Genomic DNA, 17294 nt, shown 5'->3' with positions numbered 1-17294 from the left:
ATCTCCTGCTCTTAGGTAAAAATCTTCTCCATATCTATTCATTTCTCTATACAAGCAAGTTGTATATACAAGACAAGATAACAAAGTCTAAAAAGAAATACATCTTAGATATTTGCTTTCTTTCATCATTTAGTTTAGAGCCCCAATTTTAAATCCAAGGTAAGCTCAGGGCATCATGTTGAAGATGGAATCTTTGATCTACTATTCCAAACAGCTGGGAGCTCCAAAAAGATAAACTTGGACACATGAAGTTTCATTTCCAGATTGAGGTATATATTGAGAGGGGGGGTAGTATAATAATCTGTTTAGCCCCCACCAGGGAAAATGTGATGACAGCTGGTGGCAGGTGACATTGAGTAAAACATGTTCAGACACCAGAGCTACTGTGGCAAGACTCCACTATCAAAACAATGGCCCCTTTGTGGTCATTGGGGAGTCCCACTCAATGGGTTTTGGAGTATGATTGGAGACTGAACAAGAGTCTTCTTCACATCACCTGCCCTCAGGTGACCTCAATTTTTCCCTGGTGCCCATTGATCCAACAATGGGTGAATGCAATACTCTATGATATTTGTCGGAATTCAAAAGATAAAATAAATTCCCAAAAGAGAAAGATTCTAGGTGAGTTGTGGGATTTGTACATACTAACAAGGATATAATTCTGAAAATATCTCTTTTTCATGCATAGGATTGACAAGCTCTGATTTAGAGCAGTCAGCAAGTATCTTGTGCATCAAGAGATGATTATGATGTTCAAAATTGCATAAGATTTTTTTACATAAAATCATAAACTGCAATTTTGGCTGGGAGATGTCACTTTAAGTTTTATGCACGCTGACATCTCCCAGCCAAAATTGGCTTTATGATTTTATGTAAACCATGACATATGCAATTTTGAACACCATAGATGTGATTTAAATAATCTGTGATGGAGAATAACCATTTGGACTTGTTGGCACCTGGGTACCATTTTTGTCCAAAACAGGGACCAAGTGCCGCACCTGGCACCGCCCAGTGGGTACCACTACCAGGGGTACTTTTGGTTTATTTCTCAGTTAAAGATGAAGATGGTACAAGGTATTGTTTTATGGGTAGCTGGTTTCCATTGTAACTGCTATAATTTGGAGGATACCTGTGGGCAGATATGAATGCAGGTGCAGGTTTCCAGCATGTTACCACCCACAGATATTCAATCTTCTACAGCACCAGAGTTGTTCTGTTGGATGATGTGTAATTGGAAAGTATGACTGTGCCGTGTTTACTTGAGCGGGTACAAAGTTCCTTCTTCATCCCCACCTGTATCTGGGGGATTAAGTTGGGCAGGTATCCAAAGTTGTACCCCAATACTTCCCCACTTTTACCAAGAAAACAGGCACGGCCACCGTCAGGCAATGTGGTGCTTTATATGGGCACGGTGTGGAACTCCGACCGGTGCTGGGCCGTCGGCAGTTACTGGAAGGGAAAAGTGCACTGTGCACTGCCTTCGCGGTGGTCCGGAAAAGAGATGAGGAATCAAGATAGTGGAAGTTGGAGGGAGGATTTGTTGAGAGACGACAAGGTGTAGATTCCCGTTGGCGGTAGTTTGTTGTTGAGGATCTGAAGGGGAAAAAAGTCCGGCAAAGAGGGCCGGAAGATGTGATCTAAAGAAGGGATTCGGGGAAATGGGACTCAAATTGCTGAGAGTTTGAACTCAGAAGACACACGGACTCAGAGAGGGATCAATAAGATTAAGATTCTGGATGGATGATCTGAAAAGCCAAAAGAAAAGGGTTCAGACGAAGTCCATGCCGCCCCATCATCTGAGTTTGAGCTGAACTCAGACTCTGGGGACTGTGACATGTTGTGGACAGGTCATCATACACCTGCGCGCCTCTGCGCGCGCAACAACAAGAAGGAAAAGAGAACAGAACACAACCAAAGAAAACACAAAACAACACACCAACCCACCACATACCTCTCCATCCAAAAGCGCGCATATAAGAAAAAAAGAAAAGACAAACAAAACAAACCAAGAAAGAGAAGGAAGAGACAAAACAGACAAAAAGAAGGGAAAGAGGGGGGGAGGAGATCCTGAAACGCCTTGAGGATCTTGAGGACTGAGTTCTTGAGACTGGGGGATGAAAGCTGAATATCTTGAGGACTGGATACACTCCGCGCGCTGCTGATTTGATCTGAATCACAGCCTGTACCATTTGGTGCACCACAACGGGTTGGTAAAATATCCACTCGCAGGCAGCGCAGGGGGAATGCCTAACTTAGCTAATTCCCTCCTCCTCAAAGGGGCAAAGCAACCTCCAAAGGAGGGACGTACGGGCTATGTGGACTCCGCGGCCTAAGAGAATTATGGATTTTGGTGGGGACTTTTTTAGAATCAATCTCCCTCATGAGCCTCTGCACCATTTTTGATGTTGTTTACATTTCTGGGACGGCCCAAGCTTTTTCTATCTTTCTATTATTTTTTCCCATCCTCAGCACCTCTTGTTGAGCTGCAATCAGAGTTGTAACATCATGGATTTCAGATTCTGTACAGTGCAACATGTGTGATACGGGATATAGCCAACTAATTAAGTTGAAAAAAAGACATTTGACTGTCATTACATATCCCTAAAAATAGGACAATAGGTGGAAAGATTCTCCTTGATTTTGTGCATCTTTTGTCCCCCTACAAATCAATCACATAATGTGATGTGATGAAGCTACACAGGCTTGAAACAGGCCAAGTTGCTACTTCTCTCCGCCCGCGGGGTCCACTTAGTGTATAAGTCCCTCCTTTGGAGGGTCCCTGCAGGACAGGATCCCCCTCCAATAGAGAGACTTAGTTAAGTTAGGGGAATGCACACACTGCTGAGCTCACAGTGCATTTGGTTTTGGTATATCTATTGTTTGAGTGGCTCCACCAGCTGCCTTTTCTCTAAGGAGGCCTGTGAATTCAACACCCTCTTTCCTGTTGACATCTTCATCCAAATGTTTAGGATTTGCATCCTCTCCTGAAGCTTGTGCCTTATCAGCTATCATTGACAGGAAAGTATCCTTCATATGTGCTATTTGTTGAGATTACTCAGGTGAAAAGAATTCTGTGTTGTGGGATTTGAAACCACAACCTTCTACATTCATGAGAGCTACTCTTATACCACTGACACCACATGCAAACAGGTGACAATTTGAAATAATTGTCATCATGGGGATTGTTGCGCGGTGTGGAACTACTCAAAGGGGGGAATAGAGCTTGGAAGGGAGATGGATAGCAACACAAGTACTAATGTAAGCTATGCAAAGGTGCTGATGAGGCTGCCTTCCTGACTAATGCTGAGGGGACAAGAGTAACACTGAGAAAAAGAAGAAAAGGTGTGGCTGATTTCTACTTGATCTTAGGAACTAGTACTATGAGCTTAACTACTGACTACTGAGGATGAGAGGGTTGGGGCAATAATTGAAGTGGGGAAAGCAATGGTAATCTTTCAATAGCAATGGTGAGTTCAGAGGGACAATGGGCAATGCTCAATGGGTAATGGGTGATGAGGAATTTCTACTATAATTTCTGTATAATCTTCACTGCATAAATTCTGCCTAATTCTGACTGGGGAATATACAAGTGGGGGGAAGGACAGTTCTTATGTTAAGAGGAAAGATGAGCAGTAAAGAGGAATTCTGGCTATGGGAAGAAAGACTGTACAAATGGGGAAGGGTTCTGGCTATGGGAAGAAATGTTGTACAAATGGGGATGGGGATGTGAAAATAGTAACCACTTGTAATGATGAGCACGACTGAAAGAGACAAGCACAGATCCAATCATGTAATGTGTACAATAGGCAATATAGTACATAATGAGCAATGTATGTAAAGGGTTTAATATGTGAGAACATATCTGTAAAAGGAATGTACTAGAATGATTCAAGTAAGTTTACTAATGAAATGAGTGTTGTAGATAATGAAAACTTGAGGTTGTCTGTAAATTTTATATCCTTTATAACTATTAAACCATTGAAGATAAAGGGGTACTTTGACTATAGGTGAAATGAGGCGTAGCATCTGAATATGCAATAATAATGAAGTATTTGTGAAGGGTTATGGGGTAATGGGCAATGTAATGATTAAGGATCACCAAGTGATACCTGTTTGGCGGTACCCGGCACCCGCGGCCTTACGGCGGGTACCCGCCCGCGGGTGCCGGGTGTGGGTGCAGGTGTTGGAATTTGGCTAAAAAAACCCCAGGTACCCGGGTACCCGTGGTCAACACCTGCCACTGTATTTTGGATCAAGGTGCCGCAGCACCTCTTGAGGCCCTTGATGACCGGTTTGTGCTGGTCATTGAGAGGGCTACACAACCCCCTCAATGACCGGCACACACCGGTCATCGAGAAGGCACACCTCCCTCTCGATTACCGGCACACATCGGTCATTGAGAAGGTGCACAAACCTCTCAATGACCGGCAGAGACTAGGGTTGAGAATTGGGCCGGCCCATACTAGCCCACTCAGGTTTCTGTTTTGCCCGACAAGGGTCCGAGCCCAAATGGATGGGCCAACATCTGTGGGACTCTTGGAATGGCCCAACTCGAAATGGTTGGGTTGGGCCGGGTTACTGATTTGGTTGGTCGGACTTGGGCCGGACTCAGGTCAGAACCCACAAAAAAGCACTTGCGAGGTAGTCAGCGAACATCTGAGCTCGACTCAAGTCACACTTTCTGGTAATCCGTTTCTTCTGGGACCGTTGCCAGCTGACCTCTAGCCTTTGTCTAGCTAAAAATCTCTCATCTCACACAGTATTTCCCTGCGGCATCACAGTGACCATTCTACAAAACCCAAAAAGACCATCCAATGAGCTTTTTGGGTTTATTTCAGAGTGTTTCATAATTTAGGAAATTACATAGATACAAATAAAAAAGAAAAAGTCATTTGGTTGAGCAAAAACCAGAAAATTCTTTGAATAGAAACAAATCATGCTCATCATCTTTATCATTGTCGAGAAGATTTTGTGAATTTGAAGCAACTTTCTCTCTAGGTGGGATTGTTTCTGGTTTGGGTGCATAGCTAGAAAAATATTCATTGAGGAGCTCTCTGATGCAAGTTAATTGCACTTTGCTTGTATCTTCACCAAGTCCGAGATCGTTCAAAAAGTAAAACCAGATAAAGTCAAGCTTGTATGTATTGTGCAGATCAAAAACAATTGCTAGGGAAGCAAAAGTTTGCAATGGCTTCCAACATTGTACCTGTTGAACTTTCCATGCATCAATTCTGCAGCAACAACAATCAATGGACAATCTCTACTACGCGGAGTGTTATGATCATTTGGAGCGTTAAGATCGTTCGGAGCATCCAACTGTTTGGAGCGTTCATACTGTTTGGAGAGTTCATATTGTTTGGAACGTTTGCACTGTTTGGAGCGTTAAGATTGGTCGGAGAGTTGGAATCATTTGGAGTGTGAAGAACATTTGGAGTGTTAAGATCATTCTGAGCTTTGATGATTTTTGATGAAGTGCAGACGGCACCTCACCCGCCACACTGAAATTCAATGGGTGCCCATGGGCTGCCCAAGAGTCAAGACCCGCTATCCAAACTCAGGGGCCCATTGGGCAAGCCCATTTAATCGTGGGAACTAAAAAATCATGACCTGCGCCAGCCCATAGCTTGTGGTGCGGGTTAATCATGGGCCAACCCGGCCCAATTCTCAACCCTAGCAGAGACCAGTCATTGAGAGGGTCTCACTCAGCCCTCTCAATGACCGGCACACACCGGTCATCGAGAAGGCACCCTCCCTCTTGATGACCGGCCCACACCGGTCATCAAGAAGGCACACCTCCCTCTCGATGACAGGCACACATTGGTCATTGAGAAGGCACATTTCTTCCCTGCAAGTACCCGCGGTACACGCGAAAAACACCCGTGGTACCCGCCCGCGGGTGCCGGGTGGGATCGCGGGTGTCCAGAATTGCTAAAAAACAGTGGTGGTACCCGCACCCGCCGCGGGTACCCGGGTTCACTTGGCAATCCTTAGTAATGATGAATATATGTGAAAGAAGATAATAAAATACTACTTGTGGCTTGGGATGGAGCACCACAGCGGGGTCAATTCCAAGTTGGTGACACCCACACAGCATGCCAAAATAAAATTGTCTTGCAGGAATATGACGGGACAACTGGGCTGACACTGCGGGTCTCATAAGCCCTATAATCAATGGTGTGCAACATGCCAGCTGTTGCTGGGCCGGGGCCAGCTGACGGTCTGCTTGGCTCATGTTGATTGAGCTGTTGCGCGGTGTGGTGATCAATTTGGTACAGGCGCAGTCAGTTCTCAAAATGGCGCGGCGCGTGGAGGATCAACTCTCAAGCGCGCTATGTTGCGCAGGACCCTTTTCTTCCTATGTAGTGCTGTTTTTATTCTTTTTCCCTCTTCTTTCTCTTTTCTTTCTTCTTGTTCTTTTTTTTTTTTTTGTTTTGTTTCTTCCCTGCGCGTGTTGGATGGTGGGTTGGTTTTGTCTGAGTTTTGTTTGGTTTTGGTTTTGGTTTTGTTCTTTTTGTTTGGTCTTTTTTGTTGTTGTTGAGTTTGTTGCGCGCGCGGGTGTATGATGAAGGTCCCGCTGCGTGCTGCGCCTGGATTCTAAGTTCTGTCCGAACTTAGAGGATGGGACGGCATGGAGACTCTGAACGATATTTTTTTTTCCATCAAATTTTATTGATCCTGGTTATTCATTGCTGTCTGGAGCTTCTTTTGAGCTTTATCTGTCCCGCCAATCTGGGATACCTTCTTATCACGCACGTGGTGTTCTCTGTTGATCCCCCTCACTCTGATCCCGCCTTCCGGCGCCCTTTGACGATCTCTTCTTCGCGAATTTTCCCCATCCTTCTCAATTCCTTTCCTCTCCCTCTTCAATAAATACAACCCCGCCGACGCGCGCTCAACGCTGTCGTAAATCAAAACCCCTCATACCTCATCGCTCTCAGATCCTCACTTCTTTCTGCGACCAATCCCCGGAGGGCATTCCCCAACCTTTCCCCTCCAACAACTGCCGCCGCCTGGCACGGACGGAGTTCCACATTTGGTCCCCTGAGCCGGGATCAAACCAGCGACCTCAAGATTTACAGTCTCGCCGATTTTCACGGTTTTGAGACGCTTGGCGGTCTTCTTCCTTTCCTTCTCTTAGTTTTTTCTTTTTTTTTTAGGTTTCAGCGGTGGAGGCACAGGAGACTAGAAGTAAGTCCTCCCAGTTTGTGTACCTCCAGGGCTCTACTACTTTTTGTCGAAGCATTACTCTAGCCACATCTGTGAGCCATCCATCTTCGACGTTTCTTTCCTCGTCAGATCATTCCCGCTTTTCGACTCTTACAATGGCGGACATAGAGACTGGAGCGCCTGCGGCGCGGATGGTGAAGATCAAGCCGCAGGATAAGACCTTGGGCTTTGACGGGCTCCACGTTGAGCGATTCTTGGCAGATTACCAGCTTGCGGCAAAGCTCGATGGGGCGTCTGAGTACGACATGGCGCAACAGATTTGGTTTTTTGTGCGCAAGGTGGAGATCAAGGACGTGTTGGAGACGCTCGACGGCTACAATCCTCCTAATTGGACGTCGCTAAAGGCGTCCATGCTGGCTTACTGGGGCCAGGTTGACACGGCGCGTTTCACCTTGCCGGATTTGGAGTCGTTGGTTCAGTCATGGATCTCGAAGGGCGGCGTATTGTCTGTTGTCGACTATCAAGATTTTCGACGTGTCTGGGAGCCAATTCAAGCTTACCTTATTCAAAAGGCGCACATAGATTCCGTAGAGGAGGTGCAAACCCTATATTATCGGTCCTTCTCCCCCGGCGTCCAAGAGCGCATTCGTGATCAGTTGATCAAAAACAAGACCATGATCATGACGCTGGACAATTGATTCAAACTTCCTGCCTTCGAAATACTGAAGTCAGCGGTGGAGGAAGTCATGAAAGGACAAACGGCTCTCACTTTTGAGGACCCCCGATCCGCCATTCCTGTTCCTACGGCGCCTTTTCAGCAGGCAAATGACGTGATGAAGAAAATGGAGCAAGACCGTCGTCCTACGGGCTCACTAGTTCCTACTAAAGCGCCGGCGACTGTCGACGAGATTTCTCAGATGCTGCAATCTTTCGAGCAGCGGTTGGAAAAGAAATTCGGGCCGCAAGCTTCTCAGCCTGGGGGAGCGGTGCCACCCAAGGAACGCGGTCCCATGGTTTGCTATTATTGTCACCGTGAGGGTCACGGTACCGGGCGGTGCTTCGAGCTCAAGAAGGATAAAGAGGCCAATCTGGTGGAACAGAAAGGCAACAATTTCTTCCTCCCCAACGGGGCCCTCATCCCATTCGATTCCTCGCGGCCCATCCGTCATGTGGTTGCTTCTTTTCAACCGCCACCTACCGCTAGCGTAGTCACGCCTGAATTTCGTGCCACGTGTGGCTCTCTGGATCCCTGGTACCCCCCAGCTGTTACATCTCAATCTTTTTCTGGATCCTACAAGGCGGACCCGGCGCGAAAGAAGCACGAGGCGCCGAAGCCTTACAAGGCGCCCGCAGTTCCCCCTTCTGTTGCCCGGAATCCAATTAAAAAGTCAACTGCGCGTAATCCCAATCCGGACGGAGACGATTCCGATATGGAAACCAAATTGTTTGAGCGAGTTCCAGCTTCCCCAGTCGTAGATACCCCTCCCCCTAATCAGTCAACCGCCGAGGAGCCAGCCAAGCCAGCTAGCGCCACGCCTAAGGTGCGCTTTGAGCGTGGTATCTCCAAGGATCATCCGAACGCCATCGAGGGCGTGCTCAAGAAAATTTCTGGATTGAAGGTTCCGGATTTGACGGTTTCGGAGCTTCTGGCAGTGGCGCCGTCTGTCGCGGAAGGCATGAAGCGCTGGGTATCACGCAAGCACGTGGAGGTGGGAGCAGAGGAGCTGAAGGTTTCCTTGGGTACCCTGGCCGAGGGCGTGGACTTCAAGGCAAACGGATTCAAGCCGTGGCTGTACTCGTGCCCGTTGGGTTATTTACCGTGTTTGGTGGGAGACGAGGAGAGTGCTGCGTCCCCGCTTGTAGATTCTGGCTCGCAGTTGAATTTGATTTCCGACGCTATGGCTAACAAATTCAATATCAGCCCGCGCGTTAATTTTAGTTTGGCGGTATATGGCATAGGCAATCAGGCCTGCGAGCTGGTTGGGGTTGCGGAGGATGTCCCCCTTTGCATTGGAAAGACAATCGTGGGCACTTGCCACTTTTGGATCACTTGAATGGGCGGGCCCATGATTCTCGGACGTCCTTTTCTCATGGATTTCGATGCAACCCTCAGTTTTTCAGGGGGGGTTGGCGAGAGGATCCTGCTTCCAGATTCTACGGGAAGGCGCATTGAAGTTTCGCTCTGTGCAACGGACTCAGGGAGATGGGAGCGCGAATTTCCCGGTAATGGGAAGAAGGCAATTCTGATGCGCTCAAGCACGGCGCGCAACGACCCTGTTGAGGGCCGTCATTTTTTATGAGTAAAGTTGATCCATCAAGCGGTCGTGTTAATCTAGAATCTCTTCCACGAGCCGCCGGATCAACTCATCATCAAGAGATTCACCGGTCTTGCTTTTCACTTTCACTCAATAATCAAAACGTCAATTCTGAAAAACATGAAGAAAACAATAAATCCTTTGAAAACAGTTCAGTAGACTTCAGTTCCTTTCCTTTCCTTGGCTCTTTTGGTTCGTCTTCTTGGGAGGCTCTTCTTTTCTCTGGCGCGGCTTTGGGCGCGTTTTCTGTTGGTAACGGTTTAATGGCAAAGGGCGGAATGGAGGATGAAGGAGATTCGTGGAGGCACTGGAGAACAAAAGTGAGTTCTCTCCAGTTATGCACCTCCCAGGGTTCTACTGCATTGTCGAAAGCATTACATGCCACATCTGTGAGCCCCACTGGTTGTTCACCTTGATCTCCTGTTTTAGGCAGCCTTCCGACTTCTCAATCTCGTCTCCGCGAAGAGAATAAACTAGCGACTCAATCTCGTCTCCGTGAAGAGAATAAACTAGATACGTCTCTTGACGTCCTCCGCAATGAGGGTAATCTAGCTAGACTCCGCAATGAGTTTAAACTCCCGAGCCTCCGCAACGAGGGAAAACTAAAGATCCTCCGAAATAAGGTAAATCTACGATTCTCTTTACTTTGCGAGGGCGGTGAGGTGGAATTTGGGGCACCGTGGAGGGACTTTGGACTGAAAGTAAGTTCCAACCAAAGTGCACCTCCGGAGCGTGATGCTACACCAAGTTGTTGTACCCTACCGCGTGCCACAGTCGTGAGCAAAGGACATTTGCCTCGTTTTTTGTTGGCAGATAAGGCACCTTTCGAAGATCGCGCCGAACACCGCACGTGGACGCTGATGGAGTGCGGTTTGAAGTTTCAAGAGCAACTTGCGCTGGTGGAGGCGTGGTTGCGGGGCGAACTCCTCACGTTTGCGGCAAAGTATAAGCCAGTTTTGAGGAAGGTTAAGCCTGTCAATCAGGCCATGCCTCAAGGTCTTAATCCTCCGTTGCGTCGACCCCCCCTATCACGCGATCCTTATTGACCTCTCCCGCGTTCTCTAGCCGGCTCCTTTGTACCGCGCGGGCGCGTCACTGCAGACCGGCTTGAAGTCGTGAATTTCGGACCGGATGGGTGGCTATGGCCTGACAAGTTGAATGTCATCAAGAATGTCTTGGCTGAACGGAATCTAGCGATAGCCTTTGACGAGTCTGAGTGTGGCCTTTTGAAGGATTCATACGGGCTACCTTATATCATTCCTGTTGTCAAACACAAGCCGTGGCAGAAGAAAAAGATACCAATTCCGGCCGCTATGTTGGACAAATTCATCAGCCGCGTTCGTGAGCGCGTTACTACGGGCTTGTATGAGCAGTCTACCTCAAGCTACTCATCTCCGGTCTTCTGCGTGCTTAAGAGTAACGGTAAACTACGTATAGTACACAACCTCCAGCCGCTGAACAAGGTGACTATTAAAGATGCCGGAGTTCCCCCTGCTACAGAAGATTTTGTTGAATCCTTTGCCGGCCGCGCTTGTTACGGATTGGGAGACATAATGGGAGGATACAATGAGCGCGCGCTCGACCCTATCTCTCGCCCTTTAACTACTTTCGATACCCCGTTGGGGCGCTTTCAACTCACTCGCCTCCCTCAAGGAGCCACAAATTCTGTGGCCGTGTACCAGGCCCAGATGATGTGGATCCTCCAAGAGGAGGTCCCTGATCATGCTGGTATTTTCATTGACAACGGCGGCATCAAGGGGCCAGCGTCCGACTACAACAACAAAGTTCTCCCTTGGCACTCTGGAATTCGTCGTTTCATTTGGGAGTACGCGACAACCCTTGAACGGATCCTTTTTCAAATCAAAGAGAGCGGACTCACGGTTTCTGCAGCTAAATTGGCGGCTTGCGTGCCAGCTCTCGAGATTGTGGGTCATGTAGTATGCAAGGAGGGCCGGAGAATGGCGAAGGCTAAAGTTAATAAAATTCTCTCTTGGCCGACTCCGGCTAACGCAACGGAAATTCGAGGTTTCCTGGGGGTTGTGGTCTACGTTATGGCGCTTCTACCTGTGCGCGGTAGACAGCGGGCTGAGGGGATGGTGCAGAAAAAGCTGCCCTCGTGGTTGATCCGGATGTGAGTCGTGGAATCAGAAAGATAGCGCTGGGAGGTAGGGATTTTGAGAGGACGAGGGGAATGGAATACCCCTCGGCGGTTTGAGGTTTGTTAGGAAAAAAAAGAAAGGGTGAGGAAGTTCTTCTTGTGAAAGTATGCGGGAAAGGATTCGGGAGTATGTGCGAAGTGCGTTGGCAAAAGAAACTCAGACAGGTGCAATAAACTCCAGAGTATCGGGCTCTCAAACTCTGACAGAAAAATAAACTCCAGAATCGTGATGATACTTTTCTTGGATCAGAAAGAGGTACCATGCCGACCCCTCCTCTAAGTTCGGCTGAACTTAGGCTCAGGGTCGGCGACAGTCCTTGCGACAGGCCCTCGTGCCCGCCGCGCGCGCTACAACCTAGGAAAAAGAGAAACGGAGACCGCAACAATAGAAGGGAACCCCACCACACACAAAACACAGAAAAACAGACAACAAACAAACAAAAGCTAAAACCAAAAAAAAAACCAACCCGCCTCCTGCACTCCCATCCAACGCGCGCAAAATGAGAAACAAAAGAGAAAAGAGAACAAAGAAGAAAAGAAACAAGGAAACAAAGGAACAAAAGAGAATAAGACCGGGAAAACTGAAGACTGGAAAAGAAAATTGAGGAGAGAAACAGAAAAGACAAAAGGGATAGAAGGGGGGACCAAGAGAGCCGGACGGAGTCTGGATCCTGAAACGCCGGGGCTTGATGAGACCGTGCCTCTGAGTTAATCTTTCGACTGTCGTGGGTCTCCACCGAATTGTCCACCACAACGTGCGCATCTTTATCCCGGCACTTTCTGAAATATGTCTTCCGTTGCGACGCCTTACGCGAAAGGACGCGGATTGGATTTGGTCGGCGGAGTGCGACACGGCGTTTGAAAAGCTCAAATTGATTGTAGGCAAGGACATTGTGCTAGTCAAAATTGAATACAGCCCGGATGCAGGCAAGATCAAACTGGCGGTGGATTTCAGCTTCCACGCGGCGGGCGCGGTTCTCACCCAGCAAGATTCAAATGGCCTTGATCGCCCCGCTCTCTACAAGTCCCTTTTGTTCTCGGATGTCGAGTCGCGTTACTCTCAGCCAAAGCTCGAGTTGTGCGGTGTAGCGCGGATACTCAAGAAGCTGCAGACCGTCCTTTGGGGGCAGCATTTTGAGCTCCAAGTCGACGCTATCTCTTTGATCCAGATGATTAACTCCCCCAGCTTACCCAATGCCCCGATGACGCGCTGGGTGGCTTTTATTCAGCTTTTTTCCTTTGATATCGTCCATCGTCCGGGTAAATCTTTTACCATGCCGGATGGGCTGTCTCGACGACCGATGGAGGACAGCAAATCTATCCCAGATATTGATTTCGATGAAGACGCACCTCTCATTCATCCTTGATACGTCGGCGCGTCTGGCGCTCAAGGAGAGTATACTGGATTCCAGGAGGGCTATTGGCGGATGATGGAGAGTTTTCTGGCCACGTTATCTAAGCCCAAGGAGATGAATGCTAAAGACTTTTGTGCTTTGAAGCGCAGATCAGCGGAGTTCTTCTTACAGTCCGGGCGCCTCATGAAGAGAGGAAGCCCCTTGCCGAAGATTGTTGTAACCATTCCCGCAAAACAGGACAAGATCCTCAATCAGCTCCATGAAGGTCTGGGCCACCAAGGCACTACGGAAACTTATTGTCGTGTGGCGGAGCACTTTTGGTGGCCTTCCCTCAAGCAGGCTGTAGCAAAATGGTGTCAGAGTTGCGACGCATGTCAAAAGAGGGACCTCCGCCGGCCTCAAGAAGTTCATTACCCGACTGGAGAGTCCACGGTCTTTGGTCGCGTCTTGATGGACGTGGTTCATTTGAAAGCTAGTGGCGCCAAATATCTCATTGTCGCACGGGACAACTTCTCTGGCTGGGTAGAAGCCAAAATTCTCAATAATTTGACCTCAGAGGCCGTGGCTACATTCCTGCAAGAACATTGGACAATGCGCTACGGCCTAGCACAATCATATCCGACTGACGGTGGATCGGAATTCGGCGGCGCGTTGGCCGACATGTTGCGGGCACTTCCCGGGCAACATTGTGTGACTACTCCTTACTACCCTGAAAGTCAGGGTATGGTTGAGCGCGGGCATGGGCCACTCAAAGCCGCTCTGGTGAAACTGGCTGGCGAGAGCGGCAAGAACTGCCAAAAATTTCTCCCCTTGGTGCTCTTTGCGGATAGAATCTCAACCAAACGGACCACCGGCTATTCCCCATTTGAGCTGGTTTTCGGCCAACGGGCCGTTCTTCCCTTAGATCTAAAGATGGAATCTTTCCTAGGCGTTGACTGGGAGTCTGTGACAAATACTACCGATCTGCTGGTGGCGCGTTCCCTTCAATTGGAGCGCAGCGAGGAAACGCGTGGCAAGGCGTACCAGAAGATGATGGAATCGAGGGGCGAGTCAGTCCGGTACTGGGAGGAAAGGCGCGCGGGTCAGCAGCGGGAACCTCTCAAGATGGGCGAGCTAGTTTTGGCGTACAATCGATCTCTCAAGGTCCAGTGGGGTCAACTTTTCGCGCATAGGTGGAACGGTCCCTATCACTTCGTGAAACAGGTCCAGGGCGGATCCTATGTCCTGGCAGAGTTAGATGGCACCGAGCTCAAACGGCGATGTTTGGCGGATCAGGTGAAGCGCTACTTTCCACGTGGAGGCACTGGAGAACAAAAGTAAGTTCTCTCCAGTTGTGCACCTCCAGGCTAGATGCTCTTGTTTGTCAAAACTCTACTTTATGCCACGCTTGTGAGCACTGCGGCGGCCTTTGGTTTCCTTTGTTTCCTCGCTTTCTGGACCTCCTAGACGCGGATTTCAGTTCAATTTTCGGCGACAGGCGCGCAGCAGTCTAGGGACAAACTGCATTTGGGGAGGAGATGTGGTGATCAATTTGGTACAGGCGCAGTCAGTTCTCAAAATGGCGCGGCGCGTGGAGGATCAACTCTCAAGCGCGCTATGGTGCGCAGGACCCTTTTCTTCCTATGTAGTGCTGTTTTCTTATTCTTTTTCCCTCTTCTTTCTCTTTTCTTTCTTCTTGTTCTTTTGTTTTGTTTTGTTTTGTTTCTTCCCTGCGCGTGTTGGATGGTTTGGTTGTGTGGTGGGTTGGTTTTGTCTGGGTTTTGTTTGGTTTTGGTTTTGGTTTTGTTCTTTTTGTTTGGTCTTTTTTGTTGTTGTTGAGTTTGTTGCGCGCGCGGGTGTATGATGAAGGTCCCGCTGCGTGCTGCGCCTGGATTCTAAGTTCTGTCCGAACTTAGAGGATGGGACGGCATGGAGACTCTGAACGATATTTTTTTTTCCATCAAATTTTATTGATCCTGGTTATTCATTGCTGTCTGGAGCTTCTTTTGAGCTTTATCTGTCCCGCCAATCTGGGATACCTTCTTATCACGCACGTGGTGTTCTCTGTCGATCCCCCTCACTCTGATCCCGCCTTCCGGCGCCCTTTGACGATCTCTTCTTCGCGAATTTTCCCCATCCTTCTCAATTCCTTTCCTCTCCCTCTTCAATAAATACAACCCCGCCGACGTGCGCTCAACGCTGTCGTAAATCAAAACCCCTCATACCTCATTGCTCTCAGATCCTCACTTCTTTTTGCGACCAATCCCCGGAGGGCATTCCCCAACCTTTCCCCTCCAACAACTGCCGCCGCCTGGCACGGACGGAGTTCCACAGCGGGTGTCACAAACTTGCAATTGAGCTGGTGCGCAAATCCCCATGATGATGATTACTCAAAATCATCACCTGTTTTCACCCTTTGTGAGCTAAACACACAGTTGGTCTTACTGGTAATTTTTGGAAATTAGATCATATAGATTTGCCACTCAAAGGGAGCTTGAAGCATATATTCCAACAAACCACCTTGCTTCATGCACCATGAACAAACTATGAATATTGCATATGCAAATCATGTATGTTTGTCATGCATCATAGATAATGATTAATTCATAACAATTTCAAAATTGAATATTGCTTATGCATATGGAAGCATGAATATCAAGTATTCACAGGGCTTAGCCAAATCTAAATCAATTCACTGAGAGCATCCATACTGATAATGTGTTGAAATTACTCAGGTGAAAAGAATTGTGTGTTGTAGGATTTAAACCCATGACCTTCTACATTCATGAGAGCTGCTCTTATACCACTGATCTAGACACACAGTTGGTCTTACTGGTGACTTTGAGATATTAGATCATATAGCTTGGCCACTCAAATGGGACTTGAAGCATAAATTCCAACACTATTTTCCTGTCTGTTACAGGGGACAAGGAACAAACAATGAATTTCACAAAATCAAATTCTTTTTACACTTGGGAGTGGGAGAAAATATATGTTCCAATTCACTGAAGAAAGGAAACACCTAGAGCAACACAGTATAGACTATATACAAGTTGCTAATGTTATGGATTGAAGCATACTGTATAGTGGATTGAAGCATATCTCAACACTGCTTTGGGTGGTGCCAACACTGCAAGAGATACGCTTTGCTATAAAAAGTTGTGCTTTTGCGTAGCAAAGAAAAGCGGAAAATTGCTACTCTGGATCCAGTCTCCAGAGTAGCGTTAGTGCTAGCGGAAAACCACTACTTTGAGCAGTATAAAAGCGCCAGAACCGCTACTGCAGCTTTGGCCTGCGCGTAGCAAAGCGTTTTTTTTTTTCTGCTTTGCTATGGTATACACCATGAAAGACCTGAGGGGACTAGGTGGTAGGTGACGTGAAGCTAACTCCAGCCTTAACTACAACCATGCACTTATTAAAAAGTGGTAGAACCCCCTGATGATGACAAAGGGGCCATTGTTATTCAAGGGGAGTAATGCTGGAGTACCACTGGAATTCCAGCATATTTTACTGAATGTCACCTGACACCTATTCACATCATTTTTTTTCATGGTGATAGTGCAGCGGAAAAATTGACACTTTTTTGGCGCTTTTTAGCGCCAAAAGCGTAGCAAACCGGGTTGCTTTTGTGCCAAAAGCGTAGCGGGCATGTCTGCCTTTTGGTGAAAAATTCCAGAAATGCCATTAAAACGTCAATCCTCCATCATTTTATGATTTGCAGTATTGATTTTTTAATGGTGCTACAGCAGCACAGCAAAATCACTAAAGTAGTGTTTTTTCAGCTATTATAGAAAGAAGCATAGCTAACTGCCACTAATCTCCGCTAAAACAAGTGCACTATTTGCTTTATTTTTTCCCCCTTAAAAAATGTAGCAAATAGCAAAGCACCCAGCCCACTACTAAAAGCTTAGCAAAGCGGGGCCAAAAACCGCTACGCTTTTTATATGCTGCCACTTCAAGTAGTGTTGCTCTTGCACTGTTGGTGGTTCACAGTGGATTTGATGCTTTGGTAAAAGCGGACTTGGGGAAATGCCATTGGACAAAGCTTTCCTGATGTGCAACACTCCCACACTAGGCACACTTGCTCACGCCTCTGGCTCTTGTGGACACTGGGAGCTTCTGAGCTGTGCTCTGCCTGCCACCTAACATAAAAATACACATTTTTTGTGTATCTTTTATCCAATAAAATACACATTATTCTTTTTGTGTATTGGGCAAATACACATGTGTTGTATCTGATTCTGTATTGTATCATATTTTGACATACTGTGTTTTCCAATAAGCTTGGACACTTTCAAAAAAACTGCTTTGGTAGAT

This window comes from Puccinia triticina, chromosome 6A (assembly GCF_026914185.1).
Source record: "Puccinia triticina chromosome 6A, complete sequence".
NCBI classification, from domain to species: Eukaryota; Fungi; Basidiomycota; class Pucciniomycetes; order Pucciniales; family Pucciniaceae; genus Puccinia; species Puccinia triticina.
Note: the sequence above shows the minus strand (reverse complement) of the source record.